We start from the raw sequence: 16031 nt of genomic DNA on the forward strand, positions 1-16031 counted from the left end.
AGCGGTAACAGTAATTCCACTCAGTGGAATTACTGCTGAAAACTGAGTACATGACGGAATTGCCACCAATAATCAGCAGAATTGGCGGGGTGTGGTCTGGACCCATGTAGTCCACACAGGTCTTGCTGCAGCTCCTGCAGAGATCCTGTCAGTAGATCCTAATACTGCAGACTGATACGATTCTATGATGACCTGAAGGACGGATGGATGCAGGGTGCCCGAGACAACAATCTGGCAAAAGTTGGACAAGAAACGTTGTCCTGAGAGCATGCGCAGCCGACCGAGTGAGGAGGAGAAGGACGATCCAAAATGGCAGGCCGTATGTGCCTTGGCAAGGCTCAGCTGAGGTGGCTGCCTGCGGCAGAGTTGATGTGAGGGGGAAAGGGGGCTCGGTCGGGAGCAGGAGTAGACGGCGCGACACTGTCAAGCAGCACGGGGGGACGAAATCGCAGAGCCGACAGTGGTGAAGCCCCCGCAGCGCTGGCCGAGAGTAGGAGGCGGAGACTGCACATCCGACAGCCGAGAAGTGGGCTACCCTGGACCGCGGGTGAGTGGTGCTGCGGAGAGGTGCCTGATAGCATGGAGCAGCTTGACGTGGCAGTGAGGGAGAGCAAGAGAGGAAGGAGGAGAGAGGCAGCAGACTGTCGACGGACAGTTAGCAAGTGGAAGGAATCCTGAGGGGGTGGCAGACACATGCAATAAGGCACACAGAGCTGCTGGCAGGATAAAAGAGGAGAGTACAACAGGCGCTAATGCTGCTCCAAACATAACAGTGCACTTGGATTTGAAAGCACAGCTTCTGGCAAGGTATCAGGCACTTATGGCAGATCTGAGGCACAGACACTGGACTGTGGAAGCATGGATACTGTGTAAGAGGCACCCTACAATAGGTACCCTATAGTAGGTACCCATTACAGTCACCATTGGAGAGGGGGGGGACTGAAGAAGGGGGTTCAAAATTGGCTGGAAACACACTAGGGACACCACCCCCGGTGGAAGTCATATGAATGGAACTTGAAATTAAAAGCTTGGTGAACTGTAAGATGGTGTATAACCAAATAGGTGGACAACTGGTCCCTATTCTGAATCTCACATTTCACTCCACCAACAGGGGGATGGATTATATAATACAATAAGGAGTCAGATAATTCTTGTCTACACTCACTCCACTCACACCTTACCACCCAGACTAAACACCTTTATTAGATCTCCCGGCACTCTGAGTCCTGAAAAAATGGACTGTGTGCATTAAGTATAAACACCTTTACATCAAATATATTTATTCAAATTAATTTAAAGTATCTAAAATATATAATTCATATAAACAACCCTGATATAACACAGTGACAACTATAACATAAAAAAATGAATTTAAAACAGCAAATATGTAAATAAACAGGACACAAAAGATATCACATAACAACATACAACATTCTCAATGTGTCATTAAAATGTCAATCCCGACATGTTTCTGTTCGTCAAGCCCAATCTGGGGAGAACATTCTTCAGGGGACTTTTCTAAAATTCGTAAATTTCTTCAACACCGTGTTGAGCGTGTCGTTTATTGGCACCAACAATGGCGGAAACCAGGGCCTCTAAATGGTATAACTCTGACGAGCGTCTTCTGATGACAAAATGCCTTTTATCCCGCCAATGGGATACTTATAATTTTGGGGGCGCCTCTGTACGCCTGGGTATTGTGGGGTCCTCCACTAGGGTCGAAGGTAACACCTCAGTCAAATATACAACCAATGGACTGGATTCAAAATATCTCGCCGGTACCAATACACATCTGTCTATTGGAAACAGGGACTCGCTATGCCCAAAATACGCGCTCAGTGCATTTTTAGAGAGTTTTATGTACGATTATATCGTTGTGATCAGCCTGTGCCACAGGATAAGCTAGAAAAGGTGCTTGAACAGATTAGCCTCCCGCGTCTGTCAGATGAGCAGGTAGGGGAATTAGATCAGTCCATTTCGATCAAGGAGGTGAAAAGCGCGATAGAAATGTTGGCTTCAGGTAAAGCCCCTGGGGGAAATGGATTGCAATCGGAGTACTATAAAATTTACATTTCGGTGTTGGTAGAGCCACTATTGAAGGTGTACAAACAGGCCTATGTGAAGGGGATTCTCCCGCTAGGAATTAGGGAAACGTGGGTGGCGCCGATACTAAAGCCAGGGAAACCCCAAGAAAGGTGTGATTCATATCGCCCACTGGCCCTACTAAACTATGATGCTAAGATCCTAACACTGTTTTGGCACGCCGGGTGCGTAGGGTGCTAGCTACTATAATACACCCAGATCAGACCGGGTTTATCCCGGGCTGTAACACATCATTGAACCTACGTAGGTTGCAGCATGTGATGGATCGCACTAATGGATGCTGGAACATCTGAGGGTGGCCTCACTGGATGCAATAAAAGCTTTTGACTCAGTGTATTGGGCATGGATGTTTGCGGTGTGGCAGAGGTTCAGGTATGGGGAGCCATTCATGCGCTGCGTCATGTTGCTTTACACTAGCCTGGTGGCTAGGCTGAAGTCTGGGAAGTATATGTCGGGGCTGTGGGAAATCCATAAAGGTACACGGCAGGGATGCCCTCTGTCGCCGATGCTTTACATCTTGGCATTAGAACCGATAGCGGTGTACCTGAGACAGGAGTTCCTGGATGCGGGCATATTGATAGATGAAAGGAGACATCTTATATCGCTATATGCAAATGATGTCCTACTGTACCTTTGCGAACCAGCGCATAATCTCCCCAATATTATGGAGGTCCTGGATGACTTTGCCAGGCTGACTGGGATTAAGTTTAGTAGAGAAAAGCTTTGTGTATTTCCACTGGCGGGATTGAGGGAAGAGGATGAGATGGATCTCCCTGAATTGGGGCTGAAATTGGAACGGTGTACGTTTCAGTACTTGGGGGCACAAATAGCACATAAACAGAGAGACATGCATGCTTATAACACAGTGAGAGCATTGGATGGGATACAGCGCTCCATGAAGTTCTGGGCACGCTTGCCATTCTCAGTTATGGGAAGGGTGTCCATAACGAAGATGGTAATACTCCCAAGACTGATGTATGCATTCTCTAATGTCTGTTTTTATGTGGAGCCAGGTTTTTTCCGACAGCTAGAAGGGATACTGAGAGACTTCTTGGGGGTCGGCGGTCATCGTAGGATAGCTATGAATACATTATATTCACTGTACCAAGAAGGGGGAGCACAATTACCACAGTTCGAATGGTACTATTTGGCATTGCAGCTACGAATTGTGGCACTGTGGATTGTGGATGAGATAAATGCGGAAATAGGTTTGCTAGGGCAGGTGGTGTGGTGGAGTAGCTTAAGGAATGTCTGTGGGCTCCAGGGACATGCATGAGATCCCAATGTCCGCTATTGCAACTAGGCAGACTGGTGTGGAATAGGGCATTGAAGGTTACGCAGTCATCGCGCCCATATGCTAGACAAGCTCCGGTGATGGCATATGCCAGTACTAATAGTGCAGAAATGGGGGAAGCTAGAGTCTGGAAAAGACATGGGGTATACACATGGGGAGATATGTTTACTAATGGGCAGTTCAAAGAGTTGGATGATCTAGTAAAGGAATCCGGGAGGACAATTCCTGTGCTATATGAGGGTTTGTAGAATAGCGAAGCTGAACTGGGGAGGGCTGCCTGAGGAACTGGCAGAGGATGCGCTATTATTATTATTGTACGAGTTGGAAGATGGAATTAAGCCGACCACCCGCATATATGAATGCATTAGAGGGGCGAACAAAAATGTGCACGACAAACTAAAGGGCAAGTGGGATGTGAATATAGGGGGACAGATTACTGCAGTTCAGTGGGAGCAATGTCTTTTATCAAATATGTGTCGCGCAACGAGAGGTTCCAAGTAATACAACTTAATGTGCTGCATAGTATGTATATGGACCCATGCAGAGTAGCTAAGTTTGGAAGAGGGGTAACCGCTGTCTGCCCATGGTGTAACTCGAAAGAAGCAGACTTAATACACATGCTATGGAGATTCACTAAGGTGCGAAATATTTGGGACCAAATAGAACAGACTTGCAGAAGCGTGTGAATCAGTAGATTTGAGTGGACCCCTGTCTCCTGGGTGTATATCCCATACCAGCCAAATTCAAACACGTATTGAAGTTTATGGACTTAACTTGCATACTGGCAAACTGAAGAGTGGCTATGTCTTGGAAGTGTGCACAAGAGCCTGTGTATAAACAGTGGAGGAGGGACTTTAAACACTGGAGCCTAGCAGAGACAAGGGCATGGACAGGCGCTAGTAGTGGGGTAGATGATGATTAGTCAGATCAGCATGCTGCATGGGATTGCCTGCTGCTGGCAATGTTTCCGCTTTCGGATGACAGGCCGCCCTGAACACAACACAGCACAACATGATAGATTTGTGATTGAAAGATAATCCTGCAGTTGGGAGGTGGGTGCTTCACAATAGAAAATGGTAACAGACCCCCTAAGCATAAGGGGCCATTATGACCCTGGCGTTAGCCTTCTCGGTAAATACTGGCACGCTGCCGCCGGTATTTCTTTCCGGCGCCTGCGAATGGGAAATTACTGGGTCATTACGGCCCCACCGGACCCGGTAATTGCCCATTCAGAGACCCGGCGGGCGGGAAGCCTGCAAGCTTACCGGTACCATTGTTACCGGACTGGCAAATTTATGATGAGGCCCATAGACGTTTTGCACACAAACGAAATACACTCTGGTGCACGAAGTGTAACTTAGTAGGCTGAACTCTAGTGTGCAGTAGTTTTTAGCTGTTAAGTTGAAACCATGACACATGAACATGCTATTATAAAATATGACAGTCATTATTACTGCTGTGATTGTAACAGAGGAATGAGTAGTAAGTTGTGGTGTTTTGTTGTTCTGTACGTTGAATTATGAAACAATAAACACACCTAAAAAAAAGAAAAATAATCAGCAGAATTTCAATTACCGCCATGCCGGTCAGCGAAATATCCACCGGCGGAATTTCCACTGGTGAAAGTTCATCATTGTAAAAAAAAGAAGCACAGCGCCAGCCATTTTGGAAATCACAATCTGTCAAATATCTGGACAGTGTAGTGCCATCCAACCCCCGGATAGTTACAAACATGTCAGGAGGAAAGGGCAAAGCCAGGGTGCCCGATAAGAGGCAGCAGAAGCCAAAATCCTCGGAGCAGGAGCTCACTGTGCTTGCAGAGCAGGTGGTGGCCCACTCAGAGGAGCTATATGGGGCGCAGAACCGCAAGACCCACCAACAGCACAAAAACACAATAGGGGCTGAGATCAGGGATAAGGTGGTGGCCGTAGACCACTCCCAACGTGAGATCGATGACATGAAGAAGCGATGGAATGAGCTTAAGGCCAGGGTCTGGAACCTAATATCCCTCCACCGCCGGGAGACAGCTGCCACTGGAGGGGGTACAGCAGAGCCACTGCAACTCACACCCACGGCGGACATGGTCAGTGGCATCCTGCACATGGTTGGGATTGATGGTGTGGGCCCGGCCGGGATTGGAGCTAGCAGTCAGGGGAATTCTGATGAGTACCTAAGTGAAATATGGTCCCATACATGGTCCACCATGCAGGCATTTACAAACACACAGACTGCCTTGCATGCAAGCGACGTGAACCCCAGAGCATACACAATTCATGTGAGGCAGCAGGCTACAACTACATGAGTCAGTGAAACAATGACACCTCTTTCATGACTCCCCGGCAGGAAGGGCAGGGGATGACGTAGCCAAGTATCACCATTGCAATTTTAAGTTTGACGGTACAATGCACATCCATGGTTCACATCACAACCATCCCTTGCCCGCACACTAGTCACCCATGTACAGGCAACACAGCTATTATGTAATAATTTGTCAATCCCATGTCCATGAATGCCCATCATTGGATGTGTGTCTCAGACCCACAAGCCCATCAACTGCAACGCACCATGTAGAAACACACTGTCAAATCCACACCCGACACAACGTCCACCTGATTCACACACAACTATACGCACTGCAATCACCTGAATGCACTACAAGAAAACAAGCATCAACCGTCCCGACGCACATTTGGACAGGACACCCTGTAGGACAACCTGTCCTAGGGTTGCACGTCGGAACAAAGTGCAGGGCACCCAACACCTGGCACATGGTTGCACCGATGCAATGCATGCTACTAACACACTTCCTGACACATGATGCATGCCCCCCCAGGAGGCCCAACACACTGTGATGACATAGTATAAGTGACAGTAAATGTTGAATCAACATGCACCTCAGCACATTTCAATGCCCCCCAACAGGCACTCAAGACACCCAGGAAACAACAGAGGTGGCCGGACCATCAACTACGCCAGCATCAACCAGTGCCAGCAAGCAGCCAGGCCAAGGCAGTTCAGGGAGCAGGAGTGTGCTACTGAAGAAAAGGCACCATGCCAGCGTCCCATCTATGGACACACACAGTCGAGAAAGACACGCCCAAGGAGCCTTCACAGGACCCAATCGTGGTAGCTGCACCACCAGCAACAAGGCAAATCACCACTTTAGCTCGGTCGAATGTGGACTCACACATGAGCCAGAGTGGGGACGACAGTCTACAATGTCAGCAGGGCACTACAAGCACTCCAGACTTGCTGTCTGAGTCTGCATCCCCCCCATCGAGCCAGCCACAACCCCCGTCCACCAATTCTCCCGCTGTGCTGAACATGCTGATCAGGAGTCCTCCAACGATGAGCAGGCAAAGCCTGCTCGCCGTTCAGCGCATGGAATTGGACATTCACCACAGCCAGTGCCGGGCCACACACTGCAGGCCATCTGGGATCGGCTGGACAGGATGTAGCAAAGGCAGGCAGAGAAGCGCTATAGTGCAAGAACAGGTGGGGCATTCACAGGCTATGCAGGATTGCATAAAGTGGGCATCCAGACAGTAGTCCAGTTCAATAGATAGTCTCTGCCGGAGCATGGTGCTAAGCAATGCTAGAGGGTGACAGAACTGGCAGAACAGTTGTCATCCTCCCATGAGACCATGGCCAGGGCTATTCACCTCATCATGGACCATCTCTGGGGAAGCGTGCTGGGGAGTTCGCAGTCTGCTACCCCTACTGAGGGGTCTTTGACGAGCACACCACCCAGGCGCTCACAGAGCCGTGCATCACATGCTGCAAAGTCTGCAGACAAAGGGGAGAAGAGGAAGCGCTAGTGGGAGATGGTGTTGGGGCTAGGGTGTTGGGTAGCAGAGGGTGTTGGGGCTAGGGTCCGGGGTGGGAGAGGGTGTTGGGACTGCGATTCCTTGTTTTGATCATTAAACACTGTTGTATCATGACTATTTGAACAGTTGTTATTCAATGTTGTCGAGACATGTGCATTCAGTATCACACATGGGCTGCATGTGTGCCAAGTCAGAAGAAATTGTCTATGAGGTCCTGGCGAACCATTCATCCTTCCCACACATCCCCACGTATGTCCTGTGGCAGGGCCGGTCTATGCGTCAGGAAGTTTAGGCGGCTGCCTGATGTCAGTCAGCCTCTAGGGGCCGCTCGCTTGAGCCTCAAGCCAGTGCAAAGCCACTGGGCCAGGTCGCACGCACCAGCCAAAGCCAGCCAGTCTAGAAATACGAACGTAAGTTAACAACACATTAAAATGATGCATCATTAGGCAGCCTAAAACTGCCTAATGATGCATCATTTTAATGTGTTGTTAATTTACGTTCGTATTTCACACTGCAGAGGGCGACAGGCAGCCTCGTCCCTCAGGCAGGGCAGCAATTGGCAGGCCAATTTGCAACATTTGTTGCTTTAATGACTTCCAGGGTGGCGCTGGCGCCGTTGGCGCCAGCCCGGCCCATGGGCGCACGTGCCCGCCTCCAGGAGGACATGCGCGTGCACACAGAAGTGCACTGCTACTCTGACACGGATTGGGATTGGGGGCTGCTGGTGTTGCCGATGGCGTTGCGGTTGAAAAACCCTCTTTTTGCAAAAGAGGAGAGGGTTGTTCAACGTGCGGTGCAACCGTGCGCGCAGGTAAGTGTTTGGGCTGGGGGTGGGGGGGTCAGGGAGGCGAGCGGGCAGGCTGACCTACTTTCCCGGACCCGGCAGTCATTAGGTTGAACAGTGGCAGGAGGGAAAGGTAGAAAGCATTGATCGGAGGGGGCTGGACGGTGATTGATGGCCACGGACTGCAGACACCCGCATTTTCTTTCCAGACTGTGATTTCCTCTCCGGCCCACTTTCTCTTTCCATCTCTGCGACTCCTATTTATTTTCCTTTAAATTCTCTTGCTTTATCCGCTTTACTATCGCCTCCTCTGCTCTCTCGCCCGTGGGCTATCTACACTAGTGCATTTTGTAATATCACATACATTTCATTGCTGATGGTGCAGAGGCGTTATGCAGTCCTGAAGCATAAGCTATTTTGTATATGTCATATTACATACGATAGGTTATTTATAACGCGCTTAAAAACCCAGAGGTTTCTAAGCCCCGACGCAGGGATCGAACCTGTGTTTGTTCGCTGTTGGTTTGCTACCAAGGCGAGCACTTTGCCCCTCCTCCTGAGACATAGGCTCTTATTGCATGCATTCTGTGATCAATTGGGGGTCTCTGCGCACTATCAGAACGGAGTGCCATGGAAAAAAATAATTACGCTTTGTGGGCAATATTGTGCTGTTTGTAGTAAATGATATGCTTCCAATGTATGGAGAGCTGACCCCCACCTTGAAAACATAACGAGTAATTAGATTTTTGGAAAACCAGACATGGACACACTTAATACACAATAAAACGATATACAGAAATGCCAGTGGGACTGCAGACCAGTCCCTAAGTACATTCAGAAAAGAAAGTGTTTAAGAGCTCCAGAAACAGGTTCAGCCATACTGCAGACCAGTCTGGGGTCCTCTGCACCCTAAACCCTCGTATACTTAGCCCTACCCCCATCACGTTGCCCTGCAGATCATGAAGGTTAGTGTCGAAAAGTGAATGGGCGACCGGCTTATTGGCACTGCAACACCGTACCAAGTACTCAACCTGTGGCAAAATCTCCTGAAATTGTCACGCTTAATTGGATGCAATGATGACGAGTACAACAACGACAACTCTGTCGATAACATTCACAACTCAATGTCATAAATTGTGAAAAAAGCAGTGACTCAGCGCTAATATCTCTCAAGTGGTTCCCTGTAAGCCAGTCTAGTTCCTCGACACTATCACTCTGTGGGGACCCTTTGCCTCTCACTGCTATCACCCACCTCACACTACTCTACCCGTGCGGTATGCCAAGCATCGCCTCACACTCAACAAACTCAGCCTCCTCTTGATCTTCACACCTCACACCCGGCCAACATGCCAGGAACACTGCTTGATTATGCTCAAGCATGAGGGAGCCTTGGGCAGGGATCTTGGGTATGGCAGTTTGTGAAGTAACAGTTACTGTAAGGCACTTGGGGGGACATCGGGCCGAGCTGCAGCAAAACAGGTGTGAAAGGGCAGGCAGATTTTTCGCAGACGCAGATAATTGTATAAAATGTTTTCTACTCTGATTTCCCCAGTTGTTGTTTCTGTTCTGCACCGCACGCTGTTGCATTGTGTTGTTGCTAGAATATCGTTGGGTTCTCTCTTATTCCACACTCCTGGTCTGTCCTTTCTTTCTTTCTTTCTTTCTTTCTTTCTTTCTTTCTTTCTTTCTTTCTTTCTTTCTTTCTTTCTTTCTTTCTTTCTTTCTTTCTTTCTTTCTTTCTTTCCCCCTCATCCCCCTGTCCTCTTCGTGTTGCTGCTGTACATAGCTAGGTTTTCATCACGGGGGTCGGTGGTCATAGTGGGGGTTCTTCTATGTCACCAACTGTACCCACTCTACAACGAGCCAAGCAAAATAAGACCGCTCAGGCCGGGTTGGGTTGGGATTTAAATGTGTCCGGGCGCCGATGAAAAGTGATACTTTTGGGGACAGACGTTTGGAGTGCTATTTACCTAGGGGGGCGTTGTGACATATTGTGCATTTTAAAGTATATTTAAACAGACCCGTTTAGGCCCCCCAAAAAACTTCCCAACAGTAAAATGCTAAGCCAGCGCTTTTGGGTATTTATTGACCAATAGGCCAATTTGAGCCCCTGAAGACAGGTTTGGCGCCAAAAGTGTTGTACCCACAAGTAGTGGTGCCTGCATTGGCCCGTTGATACTGGTCAGGCCAGTGGCCACCGAGCTGGCAAAGGCAGCTCTTGTCCCCAAGATTTACCCCAGATAATAGTGGTGCCCACGGATAGATAGCAGTATCCCCCAGACTCTGCAGTGTGCCAGTACGGACAGTTTGAAACTGCATTCAGGCAAGGCCTCCCCTAAGAGCAGGTGACAGAAAAACCATTTACTTGGGCAGCAACTGCTGTATTTTCACATTAGAATTCTTCTGTAAAGTACTTGAATTACAATGTAATGAAACTAACTTCATTTATATAACAATGTTTTATTCATATTGAGGAGGGGTTTTGTCGCACAACAGAGGTGTAGTTTGGCAGTGACGTGAGCCAGTCGGGGAGGAGGGGCGCATTCTGATGAATGGGGGCGGGGGGGTGCCAACAATGCTTCCCGCCTGGGGTGCAATCTGGTGTAAGACCGGCCCTCTCCTGTGGTGCCCAATTTACATCTTCAACGTCTTCCTCATCTGAGCTAGGGGGGGGAATAATCCTCATCTGGAGGCATTTCTATGTTCTTTCGTATGCACAGGTCGTGCATCATTGCGCATATGACTACTATCTTGCCTACTTTCTTAGAGCTGTACATGAGGGCACTGCCTGTGTGGCGAAGGCACCTGCATCCGGCTGTCAGCAATCCAGATGTGTGCTCAATGCATGACCTGGTCCTCCTCTGGGCCTCATTGTAGGCTATCTCCTGTGGTGTGCCGGGGTGCCGGGGTTTCTCACAGGTGTCATTGGCCATGGAAACTGCGGGTAGCCAGCATCACCTGCAAGACATGAATGGACTGTGTAAGACATGGCGGTGTGTGGCTGCGGGAATATGTATATGGTCCTGAATGCTTACCCCTATGTGTGCAACTCAGTGCATGAGTACAGTGCACCTTGTGTGCATTGAGGTTGATGGGACTTGGCCTACATGGTAAACTTGCAGTCATTCACATCGTTGGAGTTGGCAGTCATCAAGTATTTGTCAATGCAATGTGATAACCAATACACTTGCCACTTATGCTGTGGCAGTAGGCCATGCACGGACCATGACAATGCTTTCATGGGTTTGACAGGTGCCCTAATGGTGTTCTGCTGCCTTGCTACTGGTACTGTTTTCTGTTCCGGTATGCCTGTTTCATTGCCTGGGGGGAACCAGTGCCACATGTGTGCAATCCAATGCTGCTATGGTATTGGGGAAATGGGCAATGGTGTAGAAACGTGCCTTTACTGCATGCACCCGCGCCTGGCTGATGGGTATGTAGATGTGCTGATGGCATGCTTCATGACCGCTTCCAGGACTTGTTCCAGCACCTTGGAGAAAATGGGCTGTGACATCCCATACAGTGTCCCAACTGTGTGCTGGAATCTGCCCATACCACAGAAGTGTAAGACTGACACAAGCTTCAGCAGGGGGGACGGCAGTTCTGATTGCAAAGGCACAATGGCGTTCAGCCCGGATCAGGGTGAGCAGTTCTGTGATGGTGGGACGATCCAATTGATACAGAGTTACTAATCGGCTGTCCGTCAGTGTCCATGGGGATGGATGGGCATGTGGCATGGGTGCCCTCCCCAGCGCACTTCTCCTGCGCCTTTGTGGTGCCTGTCTCCTTCCCTGCTGTGGTCTTGCATACTGCTGTAGTTGGATAACTAGTAGGAGGTTGTGGCTCCCATAATCGACGTCTGCTTATGGCTGCATGTTTCTTGGATGTGTGTTTGGGGAAGGAGTGGACGTTTTGTGCTCCCCCTGAGTGGTTCTGGTGCACCTGTGCCTTGATTTCTCACACCTGTATGCATTTACCTCCACCTTCTTTGTGGAAGTAACTGTGCATCATTTTTTTGCTGAATGATCACAGATTTTTGGAGGTAATTGCGCTGATTTTGGAGTTGTAATGTGGTGGAAATGGATTTTTGATTTGTGGAGGTAATTCCGCTGACGGAATTAGCCCCAGCGCTAATTCCGCCAATACTTGGAGGAATTACAGCTGGAGGTAATTCTGGCGCAGTTAATTCCGCTGGGGAACTACTGCCAACTTTTCTGTAGGTCGTGATTTGGCATAGTGGTAATGTTGGTGGTAACGGAACTACTGCTGATTTTACCACTTCCTGCCATACCTGTAATGAGGCCCACATTGTTTACCTTGGTTAACAATGTCTTCACTTTTAAATATGCTTTCTGTACATGACGTTGTTATACATCAATGTCACATACTAATAGCTCCTATAAGGTGCATATTGTTTGCATTGCAGTTGACTCACTGATCCTATTTTTTCTTTAAACATTCTGGAGCTCATTTTATATAAATACGTAATTTGACGTTGGGGAGCTGCCACGTTTGCACTCAGGCGTAACCAGGTCCCCACAGCCAAATTTTCAAGCAGTGTTTACTTTTAATTATACACGATGCCTGCATGCGAGCATGGCAGGCAGCGTGAACAATTACAATTAAAAGCTGCCCGACATGCTTGCCTGCAGGCCAGCGTTTAATTTTACTTGTGAACGCTGCTTGCCATGCGCACATGATAAGCAGCGTTCAACGTTACAATTAAAGGATGTCAGGCAGCGGTTAATTGTAATTGTACAAGGTACAAGCATGGCAGACAGGGTGTACAATGGATCCCTATGGGCTCCCTCTCCTTTATGCTGATGCGTGAAGCAGGCAAACTCCACAGGGATCCAAAGCATCTTCACTGGCATGAAAATCCACGCAGTTTGTATGGCAGAGAAGAAGGAAGGCGCCAGAAACGCAATTTTCGTTCCACCACTGCTCTCCGCCATACAAATTACTGTAAATGTGGCACGGCGTGAATGAAAGGAGTAAAAGCCTTACGCAACGCTTTTACGCCTTTCATTCACGTTACGCAACTAATGAAAATGAGCTCCTCTGTATTACTAAAAGTGATGTTTTAACTTCCAATAGCATCATCCAATAGGGCATCATCAACAGGTGTTTCTGATGCCAAAATGTACCTTATGGCATTTTCCAACTCTTATTTTAATTGATTCTTGGCTTCTGATGACTGAAAACAATAACTTTTATTTTACTCACTGAACATGCTAAAGAAATATAGTTTTCTTCAGTATGGAATGTCAATTTCAAACATTTTAGGTAAAAAAAAATGTCAATCACACATTTTATTAAGTATTCACAGAACACATTGACATTAGCCTAATATTGCATAAACACACAATTTGACAGAGATAACACCCCCCTCGTCCGGGAGGCCGCAAGATGGTCAAGGCACTCGTAATAGTCACTTTCCCACAGGGCCTTCTGGCCGTAGATCAAAGTCTCCCGATCCCCCCTTTCTGCCAATTCAGTTCTCATTGGAGCCAGCGTGTTATTGGGGACCTTCTGGTAAAACATGGGTATTTTATGGTGTAGTCCATGAACGGCACCCAAGTGTTCAGACAATAGTTCAGGTTTCCTGTCCGAATAGCTGTTACCTTTTCGGCTACCACAATTTCACAGCACTATGACCACCATAGAGGGACAGAGGGGCCGTCCGCGTTTTTCCAAAGCCTGGCCATTTTAACCTTCGCGGCTAGTAGATGTGTGCATAGCCGCGATAACGGCCCCGATAATGGGAATTCCCCTCCCCCTGTGTCCCCCACGAGCCCAATTCCGGGATCACACAGGATTGCTAGGCCGGTGATTGCTTTTATGTGGTCTGTCACCTCCCTCCAGTATGATTCGGCTTTTGGGCAAGACCACACCTGGTGGAATAAGGAGCCTTTGGCTGTGTACCCTCTCCAACAGCTTGGGGGAATTTCGGGATTGGCTTTGTTCAGTTTAGCTGGTGAAACGTAATATCTATAGCAGAATTTGTAGCCTCCTTTCCTGTTTGAGATACATTGCGTGCTCTTGTGCAGCCTGGACCAGATCGTAACCCATTCATCGATCTCTATCTCTCGGGCTAGGTCTCTCTCCCAGTCTAGCATGTACTTTTCCTTTTTGTCTGGGTTTGTTCTATCCAGCAGACGGTAGAGTGTTGAGATCCTGCCCTTGGGGGCAGTGGATAATAGAGAACTCTCAAGTGCTGTTAGCTCTCTGGCCCCGCTATCCTTGACCGTTCTGTGGGAGACCCAATGCCGAAGTTGGGCGTAATGGAACCTCTCATCCTCCCCTACCCCGAACTTCTCTTTATACAACTCAGACGATTTGGGGGAGCGAACCTCTAACATATCTGACAGCTTTTCTAGCCCTCTCTCCTTCCATGCTGCAAACCCACGCAAGGGGTTGCCCAGGGAGAAATCAGGGTTGTTCCAAACGGGGTGAGAGGCGGCCCTCTGGGTAGTCTTCACTAAATAATTGGCGACCCCAGGTCTGATGAAATTCCTTTTCATAGGACATACCAGTATAGAGTATACTGGGTCTCTGGGACTCACCATTAACCCTACAAGGAACTCTGTACATTTCCACAGTAAATTGAATAGCTTAGTGGTGCCCGCCCATAACTCTCTCTTGTTTTGCCTCTGGGGCTCTTGCCACCCCATTTCTGTGCTGCTGACTTCCAGCTGTGAGCGGTCACAATTGTTGCCGAGTGGGGGCCCTGTGTCAGAATCGGAAACTACCACCCCCGAAAGCTCCTCACCTGACTCCTTAGAGGAATCCTCCTGGGTAGATGTCTTTGGTCTTCTTCCCCCCTCCTTCTTGATCTCCTGCGGGTCTTCGTCCGTCTTGGTGCTCTTCCTTCCCTTTTTGTCCTTCTTGCGCTCGTAGAGATTGGGACGAGCTCCGCTTGAGGCCACCCTGACAGTGGTAGGAACAAGCTGTCAGGTGGACCCAGGGGAGCCAGTCCCGTAACGTCAGGGAAAAAGCCAGTGACGGCAGAAAAAACCCTGTTAGATGGCGAGTCCTTGCTGGCAGGGAGTGTGTCGGAAGTGGAGGAGGCCGGTGAATGGTATTCAGAAACAGTACTTGAATCCAAGTATTTCTGGACAAGGTAGGCTGATGTCGAAACGGATTGGTAGAGAGTCCTCTGCGATCCAAGGAAGGCAAAAGCGGAGGAGCACACGAGCAGTCAGGAGGGAAGGTAAGGCTACAATGCAGGTAAGAGTGAGAGAGGGAGAGAGCTCTACAGGAGAGCGAGAGAGAGTGGAGAATGAGAGAGCGAACAGAAGCGGGAGCGAGCAAGGAGGAGAGAGAGAGAAATAGTAAGGGAGAGCGAGCGGGAGCAAAAGCGGGTGAACAAGAGTAAAGAATCTAGCAAAAGCGAGAGAGAGAGCAAGCGGGAGCGAAAGCGGATGAACAAGAGTAAGGAATCAAGCGCCAGGGAGAGAGAAAGAGCAAGCCGGAGAGAATAGCGAAGGGGCGCGAAGGATAGCTTTACAGTACGGAACCCCGTACAAAAGGAAAGAGCCGAGAAACAGGGAAAGCCGAAGCGGGCTGAGTACTAGGTTGAAAAGTATCAAAGGACCAAGCTCAAGGAGCGGCACTGCAGGCGAAGTTAGCGAAAGGCTGACAATGCGAGTTGCAATGCACAGCGTTGTGGGCGTGGCTACCTTTTAAAGGAAAAGGACCAAAAAGACTAGAACGGTAAGGACCGCAAGGTGCCTAAGTAAGCCTCCATCTTTTCCACAGTGTCCAGGGTCGCGTTGTGACAGTATGCCCCCTTCTCATCTGGGGTCCCCCGGGCTTACCCGGATGAAGGCGGTGAAAAAGACGTAACAAGCGAGGGGCATGGATGTGGCTTCTAGGTTCCCAGGTACGCTCTGCAGTGGAGTACCCCTTCCAATGTACCAGGTACTGAACTGTACCATGTCTGTAGCGAGAATCCACCAGCCTCTCCACCTTGTATTCCTCAGGTTCTGGATTATCGGGAATTGATGAGCGTGGCACTGTC

Source organism: Ambystoma mexicanum, chromosome 5p, assembly GCF_040938575.1.
Source record: "Ambystoma mexicanum isolate Mex_15411 chromosome 5p, UKY_AmexF1_1, whole genome shotgun sequence".
Taxonomy (NCBI): domain Eukaryota; kingdom Metazoa; phylum Chordata; class Amphibia; order Caudata; family Ambystomatidae; genus Ambystoma; species Ambystoma mexicanum.